The following is a 23,507-nucleotide window of genomic DNA, read 5'->3' on the forward strand; positions in this document are numbered from 1 at the left end:
TGAAAGAAGTGAGAAAATCACAATTTTTAAATCAAATAAAAAATCATAGTCTAAATTGTGCTTTGTTATAATCTTTTATTCCGGGACTAAAATATTCATTTATGGCATATTTAAATGAATCATATTTTTTGCTACCAAAATGGTAGTATAATTGTAAATGAAGGAGTTTCCAAATAGTACTTTAGTTGAAACTCAGTTGCCAATGCCTCATTAAATATCAGATCCAAGAAATAGCACTAACCATAATAGAAATATTTTCGTTAATCATACCTGATTAAGGAATTTATAAAATACTTTGTTTTGAATAATAGCTAATTACACTGGAATTTTACTTTAATTATAGCTGTACGAGTATATAAATGCCATCTCTAAAAAATTTGTTTCAATTAAGTGTTTAGTAAAAAGTTTGCAGTCAATTTTGCATTTAGTTTCAATTCTCCACAATGGAAATTTTATTACCTTAAAAGCCTTGTTAAAGAAACTCATACATCAGCAATTGCAAATTCATAGCCTAAGGGCAGAATCTGGCAGCAAATATGTTTGGCCTACACAGTTTTAAAATTCTGGTTTGTGTTTTCTTAATGTTTTAAAATAAAACGATATATCATAAAAATCCAAATATCTTTACTTCAATAAAGAAAATCAAGTCTAAAGATATAATATTTAAATAACATTTAATAATGAAATATTTGATTTGTAAGGAATAAAGGAAAATAGATCCTACATCCCAGTGAAGAAATGGGTAAGTGAAATTAAAAATATTAAAAATATTTTAGTTCCTTGAACTAAATATTTACAATGTTGACTAATTTAGGTATTATTATTTATATTTTATTTTTAAATGTAGGTATTATGTAAATATGTACAGATGTTAGAACTAAGATTTTATCAGTTTTTAATGTTCTAATAGAAAAAATATATTAAACCCTAGAAGATTGAATGTAAAAGGATGAAAAGATATAAATGTGAGAAATATTAAACAAAACACCAAGTTACTCTTGAATTGAACATGTTTATTTTGGGGGAAGGGTAGGAATATTGACTTCATTAAACCCCTTTGCTGAGTTTATCAAGCTTTGCAAATTATTGAAGATAGTCCTAGTAGTGCAGGAAATTATTTGTCTTTGAAATTTCATGTAGTTAAAATTTTCTCTAGCTTGATAATTATACATGCATACAATTATTGCTCCAAGTCTGCTCAGGGCAATCTGTCTCCTTTTGTATATTCTAAGCATTTATTACATAATAGAAAATAGACATTTTCTCAGATTTCCTTTTCCATAAAATTCTGACTAAAATATACATGTATTTCATAGACTTATTTGGTTCTGATTTTCAAACCAGTTTTTCTTCTCTTCTAAATCTCTCTATTTGGGGGAATAGACATCTTGATACTGTTTACTTTCAGTCTGTATTAACACAAGGTCAAATAAAATGCGTAAGACAGCATTTAGCGCCTTGAATCCATAGTCACATCTAACAGGAATCCATCACCTAAAGCCTAGGAGAGTGACAGAATTTATTATCACTCTTTCTCAAACTCCAGCTTTATTTATTTTGTGAGCAGTCTAAAGAAAATAGCACAGTTAATGGGTAATTCAGTGAAGAATCACTTTTCAATTATGTAGGAAACAATTTGTTAGTGTCAGGATGTGGAAGTAGAGGAAGTACAGCCTGTTTTAAGCAATCATTTTTAAAAATTAGAGGACATGAGGAATTATTGTGGTTCTTGGTTTAAAAATTTTAGCTTCGCATAACCACAGTGAGGCTGCATGGCTTTAAGCGCCAGGGTTCTCGTGCATGCCACACAGTCCTGAGGAAACATGGTGTTGCGGCCACTATGCTTATCACACTAAGGTAGGTACTAGCCACACATTAGATCACTTAATCTTCATTTTGAAGAGCTGATAGTCACAAATATGCCCATGTTTATGTACACAGAAATGGGAACCCAAATCAACTGCCTTTCATAGTTTTGAAGAACTCAAGATTGATGGATCCAGATCTGAGAAGAATTTAATGCTAAGTGAAATAAGTCAAGCAGAGAAAGACAATTATCATATGGTTTCTCTCATCTATGGAACATAAGAACTAGGAAGATCGGTAGGAGAATAAAGGGATAAAGAAAGGGGGGGTAATCAGAAGGGGGAATGAACCATGGAGACTATGGACTCAGAGAAACAAACTGAGGGCTTCAGAGGGGTGGGGGAATGGGATAGGCTGTTGATGGGTAGTAAGGAGGGCACGTATTGCATGGTGCACTGGGTGTTATACGCAACTAATGAATCATCGAACTTTACATCAAAAAAAAAAAAAAAGAATTTCAGCTCACTTAAACCTCACATCAATGAGGGTAAACCAATCCTGGATCTCTACTTTCAATGAAGTTGCAGTATACTAGGAGGAGGAGGAGGAGAAGGGGAAGAGGAGGATGAAGGGGAAGAGGAAGAAGAAGGGGAGGAGTAAGGGAAGGAAGAGGAGGATCCAGAGAAAAGGACTGGGTGCACCTAGACAACGCAGGATCATCTTATTAAAAAGTCCATAACCTCAGGTACATCCTGAGGATGTAAGAACACCCATTCGTGTGTTCCAGGGATTAGGGCCTGGGCAGCTTTGTGGCAGGGATGTGGAGGGTTATTCAGCCCTATTTGTCCAAGGGAAAAGAAAGTCAACTTTCTGAAGTAACTGAGCATTGAAAGGTATAAGCTGGCTTTTTATCAACCTTGGAGAAAATGGCCATGGGATGAATGATGATTTTGGAATCCAGCCAATGGACCCGTCACCCTCTTTGTTCACCAACCTTCCTTTGGTTGTAGAGATATTTCATAAGATGGTGGGTGGAAAATACATGGGGTGGAAAATTCATCAGCTTTAATCCCCTTGATTTATAAGAGAAGGCTTGTATAGAAGAGTAGTGAGTTGTCTAAGTTCACACAAATACTAGTTGTCAGGGCAACCACCTAAATGGTTTAGGACATAAGAATAAGTGGAAATAAAATGCAAACACACAGCAACCCCTGTGAGCTTCTGTTTGCCCTCGTGTGTTCTAGGAAGAGACAGGTTGCCATATTCTCCCTCTTTCCACATTTTCCTGCAGGAGTGCCAGGGTCTTAGGCTCACAGAGAAAGTTACAGGTTCTTACTGTCAAATCTCTTCTTGATCTCCATTTCTCGGAGATTTGAACTATCTGTGCCTGAGTCCTAATTGCCAAAGATCTAATCCAGTACGGCTTTACCTTTTACTTGGTCACTTTGTGGGGATCCTTACGTTTATTTTTAAAAATTGTGCACTTCTTCCAAAATGTAATGGCAAACAATTTCACTGTGTGGGGGAAGTGTCATTCTATATTTCATAACTTTTTTCCTTTTCAAAGAAGTAAATATCTACCAAGCCTTACAAACCAAATTATCTTATTTTCATCAATGAGATTTCTTGCTTATCAAGAGAGAAGATTTTTATTTTTGAATAGATCATTCAGAATTTTATGTTCTACCACTTTTATTTTTCAATGTCAAGCAGAAATATATATTTTAATATTGAATATGATTTCCCCAAATTACTGACAAAGTCTCCCTTAGTACTTACTTCTTGCTGCTGCTGGTATATATTTGGGAATTCTAGGCCACAGAGTAGGGGCAGGGATTTGGTTCTTTCTTTGCTCATTTACTAGATTATTGTACTTGGTTTGTTACTTCACATCACTGAGCCTCAATTTTCTCATCTGTGAAATGAGAATAATATACTCACCCAACTCTATTGCCATATGGATTACATAAAATCATGTCTGTAAAAGCATCTGGCATGAAACACTTACTCATAGTGTTGATTCTCTCTCAATGCTGCCATTTTAATTGTGTATTTGTTTTCTAGGAAACTCTGATGCTGACTTAAAAAGATAAGGGAGAGACCCAGATTCTAAATTCACAAAGAATGTGTTAATAACCATTCATTAATGAAGTTTTGAAGACAATAGTGTAAAGAAAATATTAGGGTAAATTTCAAAACCTTCTTGCAATTCCCCATGTTGTCTTTATAATTAGATCTTTTCTCAGAATGCAGTTATACATTTTGTAAATGACTTGTGAATGTCAGCTAATCTTGTTTTAATTAGAGCAAATAAGACTGATGTGAGGGAAAGTTTCAAACTTTAATGTTGAATTTCTTTCAAGTGTAAAGTGCAGTGAAGAAAATTCCTTTTTTAAGTGAGAAAGGAGACAGCTATAATGAATCGTCAATCTCATGAGAGAAGAGGCATTTCTTTTTTGAAGCACAAGAAAAGATAAATATTTTAAAACAGTAAACAAGCTCCCTTTGAGCAAATATGTAAAGCCAAATTCCAAATTTAAAAGCTCAGAGCACAAAAAATGATCATTGTACTAATCACAACAGCTAAAATGTATTGAGGATGTCCTATGTTCTAGTTATTGATCAGGACGGCCTTCGTGTTTCCTTCAGCTTCAGGAAACTTTAGACTGGATTCTGGCCTAACCTCCCTTTCCTTAGAGCACTGACTTCAGAAAAATTAGGATTGCAAATTCTTTTTCTGTCTCTTTGAGATGTAAATCTTTTTAAAAGCCTCTTGCCAGTTTTACAACCCAAGCCTGTCTTTCTCAAGTACCTGGGAGCCATCCCTTTGAAATGTAATCATCAAGGAAGATAGTGTTTCTATCTCCTAGTTTTTATGGGAGGTTAGGAGCAGACCTTCAGTGGGCATCTTGCTTCAAGTTGCAAAACAACTGCCTGCCACAAAGATAGGAGAAAGTCCCCTTTCCTTTGAGTAAGGCTGATTAGCAAACACAGATGGCCTGTCATTCCCTCACTCCAGCTCTCAAGGCTCTCCCACCCCTTGTTTCAGCAGATTTGTGTTCAGACTGGGTTCTGGAACCTCTCCTATTGCAATAGTCTTGAATAAAATCTTCCTTAACTTTGTCCAGTGCAACTTTTACCTTGAAAATATCTGTACTTGGTCATGTAATACTTCCACTCCTCAGAAATTCAATCTACTACTAGTCAACATACCTGGTTTAGGCAGCATTATATACGGAAGGCAGTTTGGGCAATGATCACCAGAATCGTGGCTCATACAATTAGGTGGTGCCGCATATCTATCAGGTTAGTCTTAACAATCTCAGGGGCCCTTCAACTCAGGTTTTCTGATTAAAAAAAAAAAAATGTGCTGACAATGACTGAAACCTCATCTTGTAAAAAATATAAAGATATGCATATAAGAGAAAGTTTAAGAACTTGTGGTAATGAGGCTTCACAGTGCATTCCACAGTTCTCCGAAGTGTCTGGTTGGGTGCTCCCACCCAGTCCAAAGATTTCCTGTGGGTGCCCAGCTGTTCATTTTGTTCAAGCTCTATCACTATCAGAGGAAGTTTTTAGCCTTGGATTAGGTGACCTCCCAGAGAACAGTCCTGATGTACAAAGTTCTTTTTTTTTTTTTTTTTTAAAGATTTTATGTATTCATTTGACAGAGAGAGAGACAGCCAGTGAGAGAGGGAACACAAGCAGGGGAAGTGGGAGAGGAAGAAGCAGACTCATAGCGGAAGAGCCCAATATGGGGCTCGATCCCAGAACTCCAGGATCATGCCCTGAGCCGAAGGCAGACGCTTAACAACTGAGCCACCCAGACGCCCCTGATGTACAAAGTTCTATCAGTTACATTTGACAATGTCCAAATTAGTGTTCTGCGTGCAGACCTGGCCGTGTAGAGCCGCATCCCCACCTGTATGTCCCACCTGGGTGTGTCATGTGTGTATCTGCACGCTTGGTGTATATACACTCTCTTCACTCTGGAGATCAGGTGAGGAATATTTTTAAAATCCTTTGGTAAGAAGGACCATTTCCTGCTTAGGGTAGACTCAGGGAACCACTTACCCCCATTTGCATAGAGTTGTCATGACACCTCTGGGCAGCAACTTGAAACACTCCCTCTGGACTCAAGAGCAGTTCAGGTGTGTTCTCGACGATTTTATTCCAAGCCTGAGCTCCGTCTGCAGCACCACACTCAATTCACAGAACAAAACAGTCAGGCAGATGCAATGGCCTCCATTTATAAATGAGGAAACTAATAGAAAGGTGAAGAACATTTTTCAGAGATGCATGACTAGGAATTTAACACACCTGAATTCAAACCCCACATCTCTGAGTCTAAATCAAGCTTTCCTTTCTCTTACATTTGCTCTCTTTCATAGGAAACATCAAGTCACCTCATGGCGTATAAATTACAGATGAGGAAATGGAAGGTCAAAAAGGTTGAATGATTTTTGCCCAAGGTCTTCTAGCTCCTGAGTGGTAGAGCTCATATGGGGCCCTAGATCTTCCAATTCGAAGTCAAGGCTCATACCAAAATAATGAAGAGATTGAAATAGATGAAATTATAAATCTTCCTAGTGTGGGTGGTGTTAAGGGACATTTGGAAGCCAATTGCTTCTTCTTTTTTGAAAAGACTTATTTATTTATTTTAGAGGGGGTGCAGGAGGAGAGGGAAAGAGAGTCTCAAGCTGACTTGGCAGAGTGCAGAACCAACTTGGGGCTTGATCTCACGACTCTGAGATCACAACCTGAGCCAAAAGCAAGGTCAGATGCTCCACCTAGGAGCGCCACCCAGGTGCCCTGCTATTTGCTTCTTTAATAGAATTACTAATAAAAAAATCTTCCCCCATAGTAGCCATCAGAACTTCTATTAGTCTAAGTTCTGAAGGCCATTTAATGGTACATATAATTCTTTATATATGGACAAAAGAAAGGCTGCCTAGGAAAAAGAACACTTTACCAATTGATTAAAAAAAAAAAAACCCATTCAGTGTTCTACTGGTCCAGGTTCTTCAAAGAAAGACAATTAATAGAAAGAAGGGAGGGTAAGAGGGGGAGAGATGCAGAGAGGTTGATTTAAAAATTGGCTCAGTATGGTGACTAACATAATATTATAAAAAATAAAAAAAAATTGGCTCAAGCAATCATGAAGGCTGGCAAGTTCAAAATCTGCAGGATAGGTGAGCAGGCTGGAGATATAGGGAGGGGTTGATGTTGCAGTTTGAGTCTTAAGGCTGTCCACTGTCAGATTTTCCCCTTCTTCAGGAGAATTAGTCTTTGTTCTATTAATGCCTTCAACTGATTGGACGAGGCCCACCAAAATTATGGAGGGTAATGTGCTTTAAAGTCATTTGAATTAAATGTAAGCCTTGAAAAAAACCAAAAAAACAAAAACCAAACCTTCACAGAAATATCTAGAATAATGTTTAAATACCCGAGTACTGTGGCTTAGCCCAGTTGACACATAAAATTAACCATTACAAGCATATACTGAGTCACTCACTATGTTAATGTTAAATATTCAAAGATGAAAGAAACAAAACAAAATAGGTTTACCTAGTCTAATGGGGAAGGAAACAACCACTCAAATGATTGCAACATCATGAGATACTTGTGCTAACGGACAGGTCTGTAAGTTAGAATGCAACAAAGAAACACACTTGATTATTGTTAAGGGGATCAGCAAGGAAGCCCTCATAGAAGGGCAGGTGAATACTTTCTGCCCGGTATACTGCTGGACTATATGGACTTATTACTATTCAAATTTCAACACTTTAGAACTTTGAGCAGGTCACTTCTCTGGGTCTCAGTTTCCTTCCTTTTAAAATGAAGACAGAGCTCTGCCAGCAGGTTATTGTGAGGGGTTAAAAATAATGTATGGAAAGTACTTAGTACAGGGTTTGTGGCATAATACCAATCCTAAAATATCATCCGGCCGGGTCAGGTCTTTGATAGCCTGTCTGTGTTCATTACCTTTCCTACCTGACACACTGTCTGCTCTTGAATATTGAATATTTTGCTACTCTGAGTCCAGCCTGATACTATATCCTTCCATACTGATTCTTTTGCTTAGAATGGCCATTATCTGCAGTGTGGTTGGTTAACCTTTCTTATAATTAAACTCTCAGAAGAAATGCTACCTCTTCCAGGAAGCCTTACCTGTTACCAGCCCTCCAGGCTTCCTGGAATGGCTTCTTCTCTTTATGACAGCTATTACCCCCACATTGCCGGGGGTTAGTGAGCTTTAGAGCCTACATATATTTTATTTCCCTCGAAATTTATGAAGAACATGATGTGTAGTGGATGATAAATGTTTACAATGGAATAAACAGAACAATGAGGTGAAAAGAGCAAATTCAAAGGTACTGGTGGGGGCACCTGCGTGGCTCAGTTGGTCAAGTGATCGACTCTTGGTTTTGGCTCAGGTCAAGATCTCAGAGTCATGAGATCAAGCCCTGCATCAGGCTCCAGGCTCAGAGTGGAGTGTGCTTGAGATACCCTCCCTCTTCCTCCTCCCAACCTGTGCGTGCGTGTGCTCACGTTCTCGCTCTCTTTCTCAAATAAACAAATAAATAAAATCTTTTAAAAAACAAACAAAACCACCTCAAACGTACAGGCAATACACCAAGGAACTATTTCCCATGGGAATAGTTTCCCTATTGACTTAAATATGCTGTCTTCTTACAAACTTGTTCAGTGAATTCAGGCACAGTATTTCTCGTTCTTGGCACGCATTTCCTTGTCTATAGTAAAGACTGAATTAGATTATGTATAATAACACCTGTAGTTCCGAATCTGTGTTTCTTTGAAACAATCCTGTAGTAAAAAGGTAAATATTTTCTTAAGGAAAAAAAATGCCTGGCATCTTAACAGAAAACAATTGCACATTTACTGAAACTAAGTCCCGTGTAGATCACACCCACGTGTGGACACGCCTCCGGCTGACAACTTCCAGAGCATTTCTTCCTTCAAACTTCAACTCCCATGTACCGGTGTGGGTCAGTGCATGTGTCCCCTTGACGCACTCAAAGGCAACAATGATTTGGTTATCTTCCCTTCACTCTTCTCCTAGTCAAAGAAGTGCTTTATGTTCACAGAGGTCAGCAAAGCACCTTACATTTCCAGAGAAAAGAGTGAATTAAAATTCAGGATGTTATTTTCTTTCAAAGTAGATGAAATCTCTGACTTTTAAATGTACACTTAGACACCATATAAATGCTTAATCTTATGTATTTATATTAACCATTCATAGCAGCATATTTAATAATTCCTTATAACAGTATCACCTCATATGCCCACCAACCAAAAAGGACAAAGGTTATTTGTACGACCATCGAGTTTCCTGTTCCATTTATACTTTATGTACATGTAGGCATCAATACATCTGATTGTGATTATTAGCAAAATACCTTTGCATTGGGGTGTCTAGGTGGCTCAGTCAGTTAAGTGTCTGCCTTCAGCTCAGGTTATGATCCTGGGGTCTGGCTCCCTGCTTCTTCCTTTTCCCCTCACTCTGCTTATGCTCGCTCTCTCTCAAATAAATGGATAAAATCTTAAAAAAAGAAACAGAAAAACAAAAACCTTTGAATTGCTTGTTTTCTTATACTCAAAAAATTCATATTCTCATAGTTTTTCCAAACCATTAATATTTTAACCTATTGCATTAGTGTTTTTCTTAAACTCATTTCTTTTGTATAAAAGCAGAATAGTTGAAATCAGTCAGATCTGAATTAGAATTCATGCTGACACCAGTGTGATGGGTTTCCTTGGACACATTGGTAACAATGTTATGCTATGGTTTTCCTGTAGAATGGAGAAAATTATTCATAATTCATAGGGCATTTATGGAAACTAACGTGTTACTATATGTGACAAAATCTGGTATGCTGCCAACACACAATAAATGCTTGATATATACATTGTTTTCTTCCTTTCTTTTAGAAAGGTAAGATTATTTTTTCTTTTTGGTAGTATAGATAATGTTGCAGATAATGCCTTAGATATAAGGTTACAAACTATTCTCATAGATATGCACATGAAACTTGTGCATATGATTTTCTCTAATTTTTCCAGTTACAAGTATTACATGTAATTACATGTATTTCTAGATACATGGATACATACATTTAGGACAGGAGTTGTCTGATTAATCCTATACACGTTAGGTCAGTGGTCCCCCACTTAGGCAAGTTTGCCCCCAGAGCACATGTAGCAATCTCAGCAGACATTTTTGGCTGCCACACGTAGAGGGTGTGGGGTGAAAGGGGCGTCTAGTGGGTGGAACCCATGGATAATGCTAAATAGCCCATGATGCATAGGACAGCCATGCATAACAGAGAAATCCTTGCTCAAACTTCCAATAATGCGGAGGATGAAAAACTCTGCCCTAAATCTATCGCAGTGCTTGGCATATCATACATGGTCAACAAATATTTGCTAACTCTATGGGAAAGTCTCATCTCCCCATTGAAAGTAAAAAGTTGGGTGCAGGAATTCACAATGCTCATTTCCTGTAGTATGCTCATTTTCATATTAAAAGGAAAGAGCAAAGGATGCCAAAACCTATTACTATGTTGCAAGGGTTTATTCTGAAAACACGTTTATTTTTTTAGATAAAGTACAGTTTCTCCAAATAGCACTTTGTCCTCATGAAGTTATTTTTTTTCAGATACAAAATTGATTACCATCCACTCTTGACCACTTTATCAAAAGCCATAATGCAGTTAAAATTAGTAGAAAAGAATGATCTCCATTAGAAATGTTGCCAGCTACCTGTCAGATCAATGAGTATTTAGATGGTCTGAACAAAATGAGACTCTCAGATCAAAAGCCCACTAATGCTCAAGTATACTTTGGTTTAAGTTAATTGCAACCCAGGAGGAATGATGTTAACCAATGTCATTCCACGAAATCATTATAATTAAAGAAAGCCAGGAAGAATCAAGAGTCTTTAGGGAGCTCTATCAGGTTACAAACTCATGAGCTGAACATACTTGATGAAGTAGAATGTGTTTACAAAGAAACAGCTGCACCATCCAAAGAATCATGAGGAAGAAAATGAAGGAAGCATCCGTCTTGGTGGAAAGCATGACCTTAAGACCTAAATTTAAGTCCTGGATTTAAATATGTTTTTCCCTCTTTGAAGCTATCAATTTATTATTATAATTAGCATTGTTATATTATTACGATTTCTTTAAAAATTGTAATGAAATGAAATGAATACAAGAGCGGAGAGTGAAAATAAAGTGAAGATGTCTAAGAAAAACCCTAAGAAAAAGAAAATGTATAGGTAAAACCTCCTTACACCAAAGTATAGATTGTGTTAAAAATGTTTGCATCACCTCATCCAATTCCTGGAACACACAGAAAGGAATGTATTTTTAGTATTATTTTAAAGATAAAAGAGATCAAGGCACATATGAGTTAAATGGATCCGCCAAGATTATGTAGGCCGTCAGTGATGGAGGCAGAATTCAACAGTCCCAACTCGTCACGATACTCCTCAGAACTAGTAAGGAGAATGAGTGGGTTTAACGTTAAGTCTCCTGATGCCAAGTACTTTTATTTATACCCCTATTCATGGAAGACTGGCACGTACACAATGATAACAAATTCAGAAGCTGCTTAAAAAACTCCGTGAGAGTCTGACATTAGCACCTGTAATTTTAGCCAAATCTCCTAAGTAGGAGATAATTCATCATGTGTAGAAAGAGTTCACACGAACCTTTACGTAATGGGAATAGTCAGAATTTTGGTGCTCGTGGAAAGAGAGTAAGGAAAATGTAGGGTATCATTCAGGAGATGCTTTTGGGTAAGAAGCTTGGTTTTATGGGCACCGAGAAGCTCTGTAGGCTGCTCCCTGGGCCATTTGGGGCCAAAAGGCAAAATAAACCTGACTGATACATCTTTAAGATAACATCTTGCACTTTATTCGTTGAAGCAGTCATATAGAAAGAATAATATTTTCTTTTTATGTACTTAACAAACATTGGTCTATTAATATGTTTCAAAGAACTCTATGCTAGCTGGTAGCAATAAAGATTACACAATTTAAATAAGATCCTTGCTTTCATTAAACTTCCATTCAAAGCAGAGTGGCACAAAATAGACTAGCAATAAGTACCATAACTTATGATAGTGAGAAGTACAATTTGGAGAATAAAATATGATGAAAGAGAGAGAGCATGTGAGCGGGAGTGGGGGGAGGGGCAGAGGGAGCTGGTAGAAATCCTCAAGCAGACCCCCATCCCCCACCAGCCAAGGAGGGGCTTGATCCCAGGGCCCTGGGATCATGACCTGAGCTGAAATCCAAAGTCACAGGCTTGGGGGTGCCTGGGTGGCTCACGCTTTAAGCGTCTGCCTTCCGCTCACCGCCTGATCTCAGGGTCCTGGGATCGGGCTTCCTGCTCTGCTGGGAGCTTGCTTTTTCCTCTCCCACTCCCCCTGCTTGTGTTCCCTTCTTGCTGGCTGTCTCTCTCTGTCAAATAAATAAATAAAATCTTAAAAAAAATTGTTTAAAAAAGAGTCAGAGGCTCTCCCACTGAGCCATGCAGGCGCCCCACAGGAAATACATCATTAACATTTGCTTTGATATGGTAAGTATTCAGGACACTTACCTGCACCTTTGCAAGCCAGGACTAACCATCTGAAATAATTAAGAACACCAAATTCAGAGATGGCAGGCACCTGTACCATCACCCAACTCTACTAATTGTAATTAGCTGGAGAGGAATGGGCAAAGAGGTAATATTTGGGAACATGAAGAGAACGCTTCTGAGTTTGAATTAGCAGGTTACTTGAGAGCTGGAGGGCCTGGGTGACTTACAGAAATTCTGAGTTTCTGCTTCCCTCTTTGTTGAAATGATTGATAATATATTTCAAATAGTTGTTTTGGTTAAAGAATTAACGCATACGAGAATTTTAGAACAAAGTACGCGTTAAATACCCATCCATTTCCTTTCCACCTATTTCACAAATGGCAAGATTGACTCCTAGAGATGACGTAAAAACGAAGCTCCTGAACTTACCTCCTGCCATGAACACAGGGAATCTACAGCTGCCTGTGGAACAGCTTCTGAAGAAACCCTAAAAACTAGCTGCTGGACTCCACCTCAGGCAAAGAGGAAAAAAATACCACACAGAAGTGGGCTGGAACGGCTGAGACACAACGTTGCCATAATCGTCACCCCCCGCAGGGCAACGCGCAATCTGGAGGGAACTCAAAACCAGGAGCTTCTCCCGCAAGCAGGGAAGGGTTGGATATCCCACAGCGGGCACCCCAACTCCTATCACTGCACCTGAGATGAGTCCCAAAACATCTAGCTTTGCAGACCCTCAGAGCTGGCGGCCAAGAGAGCCACAAGGCTGTGAGGAACGGGGAAACGCTCTTACAGGGCTGGTGCCCACCTCGGCCTCCCGGGACCCAGCACTCAGGCTTCTGGGGAAAGAGGCTCCAGTCCTGATCTTAAAGCATCGCCCTGAGGGGCGGGGCTTCTGGGCGGCCTCCTCCCCCAGCGGCGGAGGCCCGAGCTTCCGAGCTTCCGGCTCTCCCTCCGCCTTGCTGCAACCACCTGGCAACAACCATCCCCCACTCCACCGTGCGCAGAGGGCACTTTTCCTCCCCACGCGGGGCTTCCTGTTGAAGTGCCCCTTGGCCTCCCTCCAGCAGGGGGTGCCGTGGTGGGGTCGGCCTCCACAGTGGGAGCCCGAGCATCGCAGGAAGAGAGTTTTCCCGCGCTCAGAAGCCGTGCCACTCTGACAGGCACCGTGCACCATCAACTCCTGGGGGCCGTTTGAAATAAAATAGGCTGCTTGGCCAATGCCAGAGGCTTGCAGACAAGCCCGAGGGGAGGCGGGCTTGAAGGTCACATTCACCTCCTTCCCAGTCGCTGCTTCCAGCTGGGAGAGGGCCTGTTTGCTCTGCTGCCCAGAAACCCGCAGAGACTGGAGCACAGTGAAGAGACAGGAAAATACGTGCCAGACGACAGAACGAGAAGACACCTCTCCAGCAAGGAAGGAACTTGCCCACGATGACACAGCTACTCATTGGGTAAGCCTAAGCAAATATTTATTCCCCATTTTATGCTCTTTCCTGGACTCTGTTTATGTGATGCGATGAATTTCATTGGTAATGAGCGAAAGGACGTCAGATGAGGGAGGTTTGAAGAGGGTCATGAGTGATCCCAAGATTCTTTGTGGGAGGAGCGGGTTTGAGCCTCAGGGAGGCCTTTACTGGTTCTCAGAGTGTGTTCCTAGGAGCAGCAATGTGATTACTGCTTGGGAACTAGCTAGAAATGCGAATTTGGGGTCACGCATGCCTCAGAGCTGCTGAATCAGAAACTCTGGGGAGACCCGAGCAATCTCCCTGTGATCGTGGAACACATCAGAGTTTGCAAACCCCTGTTTCAGATAAATGGTTAGGAAAAGCAAGAGTATCCACTAAAGAAGTGAACAGTCATTTGCAGTGCGACGTTGTAAGAATGAAATTCTCACCCTGAAGGATGTTTTGTGAATGGAAAATTGAATATAGATACATGATAGATATTCATGGTACCTAGGTCGCAAATCATGTTTGCTTTCTACCCGTCTCTCAGCTCATTTTTACTTTTACTTCCTTTGCTTCTCCCTGCCCTAAAAAGAAGCTTGGCAATATTCTATCTGGTACTTTTAGGTAATAATAATCATATTGTTTTTATTCACTTTCACGTTACCTAACTGCAGAAAAAAAATATTTTTTTTCGGTAGAATAATTTAATGAATGCTGATGGGATGCCCTCAGACTTTGACCAGAACTGTTGTATGTATGATGTTGAGTGAAGTTATCCAAGGTCTGAAGCATCCTTTGTGGGTGGAGCCTTAACATTTAAATATTAATCATCACCTGTAAGAGAACTGACATGTGCTCAGATAATCTCAGATGGATTCTTGCATAACAATGATTTTATGCTTTATTTACTCATAACATATGTGCTACATTGGATAGATTTGGTCGGGGGTGTATCCTGGAGATTTAGCGTCACGGTCAATGAGAAAAAGAGCAAAATCCGTCTCAGGTGGTGGACATCTCAATGATACAAATCTCTCCTTTCCTGAGTTCCATGTGTGGATATTGTTGTTGTGGATTTACAGACATTCTATGGACTCCTCAGAGCTTGACTTTTCGTCTGGTACTATTCCATATTAAGTTGAAGAAGTTGAAGCTTGACTTTAGATAAAGTGGAAGTCTTCAAAGCTAGGAAAACTGTGATTGAAACCCAGTTCTGGTTGCTTAAAAGTTCTTGCTTTTCTACTCTCTGGAGTCATAACCATGAAAACAGTTTGGTCTCCGTTCGACAAACCCTTGTTGTGCACTTCTCATGCTAGAGGGATGCTCGGTAGAGGATGGGGCCATTTTTTGTTCCCTGTTTCTAGTCTGCCTCCTCTGCCCCTCCCCCCCAGCCAATTTCAGCTCCAGTGTCTTCTTAGAAGACTTAGGTTAACCATTCTGCATCTCGGTTTTCTCATTTATCAAATAAAGCAAATAATATTATATAATATATAGAGCTGGGGTAAAGATAAGCATGTATTTGAAGGTATCATTAGTAGACTAATAGGTGATTTTTTTTTTAAGGTTCTGAGGTTTCCCAATGTTCTGTAATGAACATATATCACATAAATATTGGTAAGTACATTTATTTTCTGAGGAGAAGCATTTTCTGCCAGTGTTCTGTAAAATGTATTCAATTTCTCTTCTTCTTAAAAAAAATCCTATTTGCCTCTCCCCTCAACATGTGTATTGCTGCTCTGTATCAGATTAAATGGAGGTATGAAGCAACGGAGTAAGTAAGGGGATCATTTCTGAAGTCTTAAAATAATTAAAATTTTAGAGGGAAAACTTAAAAGCATGTAGGAAAAAGGACCTTCCCTACCAAGTCTGGAATCCAAATCCTTGGGCAGATTTCCTTGGCAAGTTTTTACCGAACTCTGATTTGAGATCTTATTGATAGCTTCATTGTCAATCCCTGTAGAAATACTTAAACTACTAACATCTATCCGTATGCAAATCCTGCCCTTCCTTCAGACTTCAGCCAAAAACTCCATTAAGTCTGCCCTGGTTCTTCCCAACCAGGAACTCTATATACCTTCTCCGTATTCAATGGGTTCTTTACCTTTGTGTGTCCCAGAACACATCCCTACGGAAATGTTGGCAAGGAGGAGAGGGTTCTTATTACCCTGCTAAAAAGAAGTGTGGAGAAGAAAGACAAAAATACCTATATTCTATTCTAAAGACATTAGCTGTTAGTACTTTGGTTTTATTATGTTCATTATTTTCTTCAATGTTTATTTGGTGTGTATTTTTATACCTAATTAAAGTCAACTTGTAAAAATACAACAATATGTAGAAACTATCAGATTTTACATTGTAAAGTGATATTATAATATCGTAATTTGTCAGGTCACTAAATTCTTCATGATACATCATTTTCTAACATGTAGTGTAAGTTGTCATTGATTGTTACCCACCATACTAGAATACAAACTGGATGAAACCATAAATTGTATCTGAATTGTGCGTTTCCCCCAGGGTCTCCTGATAGTAGATATTCAACAAATAGTTGTGTTCTGAATGGCTTTCACTTTTATTGCATTTTGGGATCCATGAAATACATTGTGTCATTTAACAGTGACAACCCCTTAGGAAAGAGTAGACCTTTTTACTTATTTCATGGGTAATTTAACTTCTGGGAGTGAGTGGTCAAAAAGGCTTGACCATCCATCCTGAGCTTTTGTCTCAGAGCTGGTGATCTTTCTTATAAGACAGGTTGCCTTAAATTGAAAGAATGGATTCCACAGGGTCTTTAACTTAGATTCATACTCTTTACAGGATGGCCAACCAACTCTTCCTAGTGATATTCAGGATATGCATACGCCGAGAGTTTGCGGTGTTTCTAATGAATTGATCTTAAAATCTTCCAAGCACATAGCGTGCCAAAGTCATTATTTTGATGAATAGTCCCTAAACTTTTAAAAAATGAAGCTGTGATGACAAATATCAAATCTTTTAAACAAAATCAAATTCAGGAGTTCAATTTAGATCTTGGCAAAGTTTCAGGCACATTAAAAGAAAATTAAATGAGTTTTAGGAAGCAGAGCATTCATATTTTACCTTTATTATTAAACAACTCTTAAAACCTCTACCTTTTCATTTTCCCACCCCAGAGAAAAAAGGCCCCTTTAGCAGCAACCTGTCTGACCTCAGACATATTAATTAAAATAAATGGAAGAACAAGAAGTTTTTATTTTAAAAGCCTTTTCAGTAGTGAAGAAAGTATATCGCCAAGAGTAAGCAATTAGAAATTTATGGCTGCACTGTTTTGATTTTCATTTTTGTAAATATATAGAATCTTATTTTCAAAGGGAAGTTAAAAGAGTCATAGTATCTACTATTTTTAAACACCTACTATGTGAGAGATGTAGTTCTAAGCTTTTTAATACATTAAGTCACTAGTTTTCCAAGGCAGCTGTTAGTATCTCTGTTACATAGAGGAGACCATAATCCCTGAGATGGTAAGAATTCTTGTCGTAGTTGTATGCCATTACCTGACGAATTGTGGTCTTTGACTTTAACGTATCTGTGCTCTGCATACTACCCAGCCATCACTAAAATCTGCAAGTCACTGTACTTAAAAAATGTAAAATTTCTATATAGTACATAATGTGTCTATTTATTTTAATGTGCAGTTAATATTTTACATTGTCTACCATCAAGAAAAATTGGTACTCTAGAAGGAAATGCCATGTTTTTCCTTGAGCTTTCTCTACATCTTACAAACAAGTGTTTACCCCAGGAGTATGTGCTCCACGTTTGAGAAGAATAAATGATGTACTGTGTATTAGGTGCTCATTGTGAGGAAGGATTATGCTAAGGACTTTGCACTCATGATTTCACTTGATCCTCAGAGAAATCATTGAGGCACAACTTTTTGAGATCTGTTTATATAAAATATCCTGTGGCTTATCATTTAATAGCATCATTAATTTCCGTTAAACTGAGTTGTTTTCTAAGTCACACCAAGTATGAGCTCCAGGGCATAGAATCTGTGTGGTTGGTTGGTTTCCCCAAAGTGTAGAAGAAGTGCCCGGGGTGGAGGGATGGGGTGCGTCATTACAGGCAGTGGGTAGGATTTCAGAACTTTCTGAGAAAGACCATCATTTTTTTTTTTAAGATTTTATTTTATTTATTTATTCGACAGAGGTAGAGACAGCCAGCGAGAGAGGGAACACAAGCAGGGGGAGTGGGAGAAGAAGAAGCAGGCTCATAGCAGAAGAGCCTGATGTGGGGCTCAATCCCATAACGCCGGGATCACGCCCTGAGCCGAAGGCAGACGTTTAACCGCTGTGCCACCTAGGCACCCCAGAAAGACCATCTTGATATGTGAATCTGTAAATAGTACATTTCACAGATTATATTTCTTTTTTATGGAACGTGGAAACTTTTATGTTAAAAGGAGTTAACTTTTGTGAAGTTAACTGTCATTTAATAGCTAACTAAAAATAACACGCTGAATTTATTATAAATGGGAGTACCTGAGAAGATTTTGCAAAACAGAAAATTCATGGGAATGCTGGGTATCTGACAGACTAGATTAGATCAGGTAAAATACTGTGTTTTACTCTTTAGCTGCATTTTAAAATCGTTTATGCCTTAAGAGTTCTTCAACACCAAGTCTGTCTGATTTACACAGAGCTGAATACTTGGAATGAGCTACCCTTTTAACTACCAATGGATGCTCAGAACATCCATTGCTATGGGAGAAAGGGAGGTCAGCTCTTAAACACTGTGGCCCTGAGGCCTTAAAGTTGTTTTAAGGTCAAAAGTTAATAAGTGGCAGATATTGTGCTTAAATGAGTTGACTTTAAAGGATGTCAGTTCGCAAACTAACTGCGAATTTTTAGTTTGTAAAGTAACGCACGGATGTAATAATTTTGCAAGTGAGCATAGATTGAGGTCATCTGTTTCACATCTCTAGTTGTAGCTGGGAATGTGGTCAGTGACACTGGACCCAGGTAATGACTGTGTTGAGGCCAAAGGCAATGGGCATTTGATGAACTACTTTAGATTCTTCCACATCCATACTGATTTCAGGAAAATTTGACTGTTGACATAGACCAGTTATGGGGGGGCAACGATCATTACTTGTTCATTCATTCCTGCTAATGTTTTCAAATCTATTTTTAAGTGAATTGACTTATTTCTGTCTATGCCTCTGTTGAGCAAGGATTACCTCCCAGATAAAGTGCTAAGTGCTGGTCGTGCAGTGTGACAAGACAAAGTTTCTTTACTCATCAAACAAATATGTGGAGGGAGAAAGACCTTCAACTGAGTTTAAAAAAAAAAGGTTAATTATAAAATGAGTCATTTTATTGCAACAGAGTTAACGAGGAATCCTAGGCCTTTCTGAAGAGGTGACGTTTGAGGTGACATCTGCATGAGTCCAAGAGTGAAAAAATGGCATGTGGGATCAGAATGGGTGGCCTAGATAAATGGCTTGGGTGAAAATGGCCTTAGGCACAGCCAATGTAGCTGGGACAGGAAGAGAAGGAGAGCGGTACAAGATGAGGTTTGAAGAGGAAGGTGGAATCTGGTGGTGACCCACAGTACTCAGTCTTCCTCGGCTTGTAGATGCATCTCTCCAATCTGTGTCTCTGCACGTCTTTTTCTCGTGTGACCCTGTTTCTTCACATGGCCAACTTTTCACCAAGACACCTGTCATATTGGGTTAGGAATCCACCCTACTGCAGTTTGATCTCAGTTTAATTACATCCGCAATGACCCTATTTCCAAATGCGGTCACATTCCAAAGCACTGGGGATTAGGACTTTGATATTATCTTTTTTGGGGCGACACAATTTGATTCGTAATAGCCCTATCACGGGATTTTCATTTATTTAAGATGAAGAAGAAATCACTGAAAAAACTCATGCCTCCCTCTGATAATTTTTTGAAGGATGTAAAAAAGCAACAGAAGAAAAAGAAAGCAAATTAGTACGCTTCTGCAAATACCTTGGGATGGTTAGAGATAATAGTGGCTTAGGCTAAGACTGCAATCCTAAAGATAGAAATAGACACATTTGACAAGAGCATCATAAGAGGAGAAATAGATTTGAGGATAGCAGCAAATCAATAAATCATTATGGACTTGTTAAGCTTGGCACGCTCTGAGACACAAAGGAGAAATGAAAGTAAGATGTTGGCCCCGGAGGAGCATAATTCAAAAGGGAGGCTGACAATACAGCTTTAGGACTCATAGGCACACACATGGCACTTCAAGAGATGAGTATGGTGGTCTCATTAGGAGAGTAGAGGAAGGAGGATAGAGTTCTGGGCTGAGTCCAGTCCAGGTGGAGGAAGAGGGTGTAGTGGCCTCAAAGGCAAAGAGAAAAACAGACAGACAATAACAAGCAAACAAGAGAATAAGGTGGTATAAATTCAGAGATGAAAATGTTTCCAGAAAGGAAAGTTGGAAAGTGCTTAATGCTGCTGAGGATGACATAGATGAGGGCTACGTGGACAGAATGGGATCAGAGGGGTGCCTTTTTTTTTTTTTTAATCTCACAAGGGAATGCCACACTTATTGGAATAAATTCACATGTAAGTAGTGACATAGCACTGTCTGTGTAAGGAAAGCTTGACAATGTAGACGAACAGCTTAGACTGATTTTGTTCCTGGTACAAACAAACGTCAAAGTCATAAATCGATAGGGCTAAATTAATAAGGGCCTGAATAAATCCCAATCTCTTTTTTAAAGACTTTGCTGAGTCGTGCAAGTCTCCAAGCATATTCGACATGAATAATCGAGGGCAGTTACTCTGTGTAGAAACGACTGATAGGTGTTTCTCAATTTTCAGGAATTATCAAGTAATCTTTGAAATAGTTGCAGCTTTAATTGTGTGTATTTATATATGGCACTATTTCAGGGCATCCCAGGGACTTTTTGTTACTTTTCCTACCCTTCCATTTGCCTCTCCTCTTGATGTTAAGTAAATAAAAATCCTGTGATAGGGCTGTTATGAATCAAATTGTGTCACCCCAAAAAAGGTAATATCAAAGTCCTACTCTTAGTGGAGGGATTATGGTCAAGAAGACTCAGTGTGAAAGAGGCCTTAAGTGGCATGAACTGTCCCCAACAGTAGAGGATATGCCATGCCTGAAATCATTTATATTAATTTTCTAAAACAGTTTGGAAGCCTCCCAAACAAAACAAAAGAAAACAAAAAAATAGAACAAACAAACAAAAAACCTTGCCCTAGCATCTTGAAGCTTTATGGACTATCTCTATAAGCTAAAAGTACATTTTCATAACACTGGGAACATAAAAGTCTTAAGAAGACAAGAAACTTGAATGAGCTTTTGAGCATACCCACAGAGTCCTCATTCTTTCCATGCTTCAATTTATTGGATTCACCCAACAGTACAATATTTTTCTCTCCTTCCAAAGACTTGTCTACCTGCTGTTAAGAATTGGACAAGATTTACTGATTTGGCTGTCTACTGGTGTGGTGTCTTTAAGTGCTGAATATAAATCTTTAATCACACTGCTTAGAGTGACTTCACTTCCTACTAGTATTTCATCCGTGAATAGGAAGAAAAGGCTACTGAGACTATATTATTGATGTTTGTAATACCATTCTTTTTCCCGTTTGAATTCATTTTCAACAATTTTAGAGAACCAGTTTTGTTTTTATTTTCCTGTTGGAGTGTAACCAGTATTTTCTAGAAAAACAACCTTAGAAGAAATAAATGATCTACTCTTCAAATAAAGGCAAATATGCTGAAAGATGACAAGTTTGAGATGGGGCATCTGACCAGCACATCTTCTCTTTTAATCTCTGATGAATGGACATCTGCGAAATAAGTGTTATTTTTTCTTTACCTAACTTCACTGTTCAGTTCAGGATCATGTCAAATGAGTCCTCATTTGCTATGGCTAAGAATTCTGGGACATAACTGGAATAACTGGGCATCCTAAACACTAGCTTGTGGAAATACACGTAACTTTTCCCGCTCGAGGTGTATCACTGTCCCACATTTCTCTTTTCACACTTCCCACAATCCCAACTATTCCTTTTCTCTTACTGCCTTTCTTTTTGGATGCAGATGATTTATTATAACAACTTAATTTGTGGTTGAATATATTTGGCCCTGTTGAATAACCTTTGGCCCTGTTATGAAGTACGTATTGCAGAATTTTCATGTTAATTTTTCAGACTCCATGATTTCAAATATACTAAGGAAAAACAACTACCAATGTCTGTTTTAATAGTGAAGTAATATTAAGTTTTTCAAGTGGAGTGGACTGCCAGAGATATTGAGGTGTGTATGCTTTGGAATAAGAGTTTAAAGATCAAATACTGTTTGTCCCATTGGCTAGCTTTGTGTTTATGCAGTCAGTAATCAATTTTCCCAGAATGTCAGTTTACCCATCTATGTAAACAAAACAAAACAAAACAAAACAAACAAACAAACAAAAAACCCAAAACAGATTCTGAGAGCTTTAAGAACTCTGTCAAGAATAGTTATAAGAATTATAAGAAAGAATGTAGGTGAAAGAGCCTAAAAATTAGAAGGTACTTAATTAAGATTAATTCTTCCCCCTTTTTCCTAAAGAAAATCTTCAGAAAAACCAGCTGCTATTTTATTTTTAAGCAATAGAAGGCCTTTTTGAGAAGAAATCTTACTTTTTTAAAAAAAATTATTATTATATTTTTAGTAAAACCTTGTACCCAATGCTTGAATAACTATTATTCTAGGGACATTTGGAACCTTACTTTCTAGAAGAATTGTATTAGTTTAAAATGTCATCAGTAAGTAGATTACCAAGTAATTTTTACTAAAGTGCTTGCTATTACTTATTCATTGTTATTTTACAATTTGAAGTGTAAGAGTTAGAAGTCTAAGAGAGAAGGACACATGGTGTTATCAGAACAAACACTATATTCAATTTTTCTGGTTTTTTTCTGCATACATATTCAAAAGGTTATTTTTCCCCAAGATCCTCACCTGAAATCTAAGGGAAACTGTGTGGCTTTTTCGTCTGTTTTCAGGTAACAAATATCCTTGGTAACTCCTAGTCTTGTTGAATAGCTTGAATAGTGCAGTAAACTAGTTTCCTCTTTTCTTTTTTTCTTTTTTTTTTTTTAAAGATTTTATTTATTTATTCGACAGAGATAGAGACAGCCAGCGAGAGAGGGAACACAAGCAGGGGGAGTGGGAGAGGAAGAAGCAGGCTCACAGCAGAGGAGCCTGATGTGGGGCTCGATCCCATAACGCCGGGATCACGCCCTGAGCCGAAGGCAGACGCCTAACCGCTGTGCCACCCAGGCGCCCCTCCTCTTTTCTGTCTTGGGTCTCTAATCAGTTTGTCAACTACACTATGAATAGGGGTATGGTTGACCTGTCCATCTTTCCTGATCTAGTGTGTTCTATCCCATCTTAATAACTGTGGTTTCTAATATCTCCAGAGTTAGAAGTGGATATGAGAAGTGATTTGAGGCAGACAAATCCCAGTGCATCTATTTCCCATCTGCTATAACACCAGAGCTTCCTGGTTGCCACAAACTCCTGTTCATGGGCTCTCTGAATCAGGCAATAGGCATCACTGCTTATTGTCTTCCAAGTTCCAAAGGTGATATATTAAACTTTCTAAGT

General features: G+C 38.7%; 1 long non-coding RNA gene across 2 annotated transcripts in view; it reads right to left on the reverse strand.

Moving 5' to 3' along the window:
* Nucleotides 1-23,507, reverse strand: part of LOC148109732 (uncharacterized) — a 30,641-nt gene that overhangs the window by 193 nt on the left and 6,941 nt on the right. Inside the window, exons 1-3 of one of the 2 annotated variants that reach the window (XR_015725098.1) lie at nucleotides 12,846-13,058; nucleotides 9,228-9,370; nucleotides 5,881-6,070 (exon numbers count right to left, since the gene is read on the reverse strand). This is a non-coding gene — a long non-coding RNA (uncharacterized LOC148109732). Of the gene's footprint in view, nucleotides 1-5,880; nucleotides 6,071-9,227; nucleotides 9,371-12,845; nucleotides 13,059-23,507 lie in introns of those variants that run through there. The other variant, XR_015725099.1, reaches the window with a different exon arrangement.

This window comes from Ursus americanus, chromosome 7 (assembly GCF_024610735.1).
Source record: "Ursus americanus isolate L20-20 chromosome 7, mUrsAme1.1.p, whole genome shotgun sequence".
Classification (NCBI taxonomy): domain Eukaryota; kingdom Metazoa; phylum Chordata; class Mammalia; order Carnivora; family Ursidae; genus Ursus; species Ursus americanus.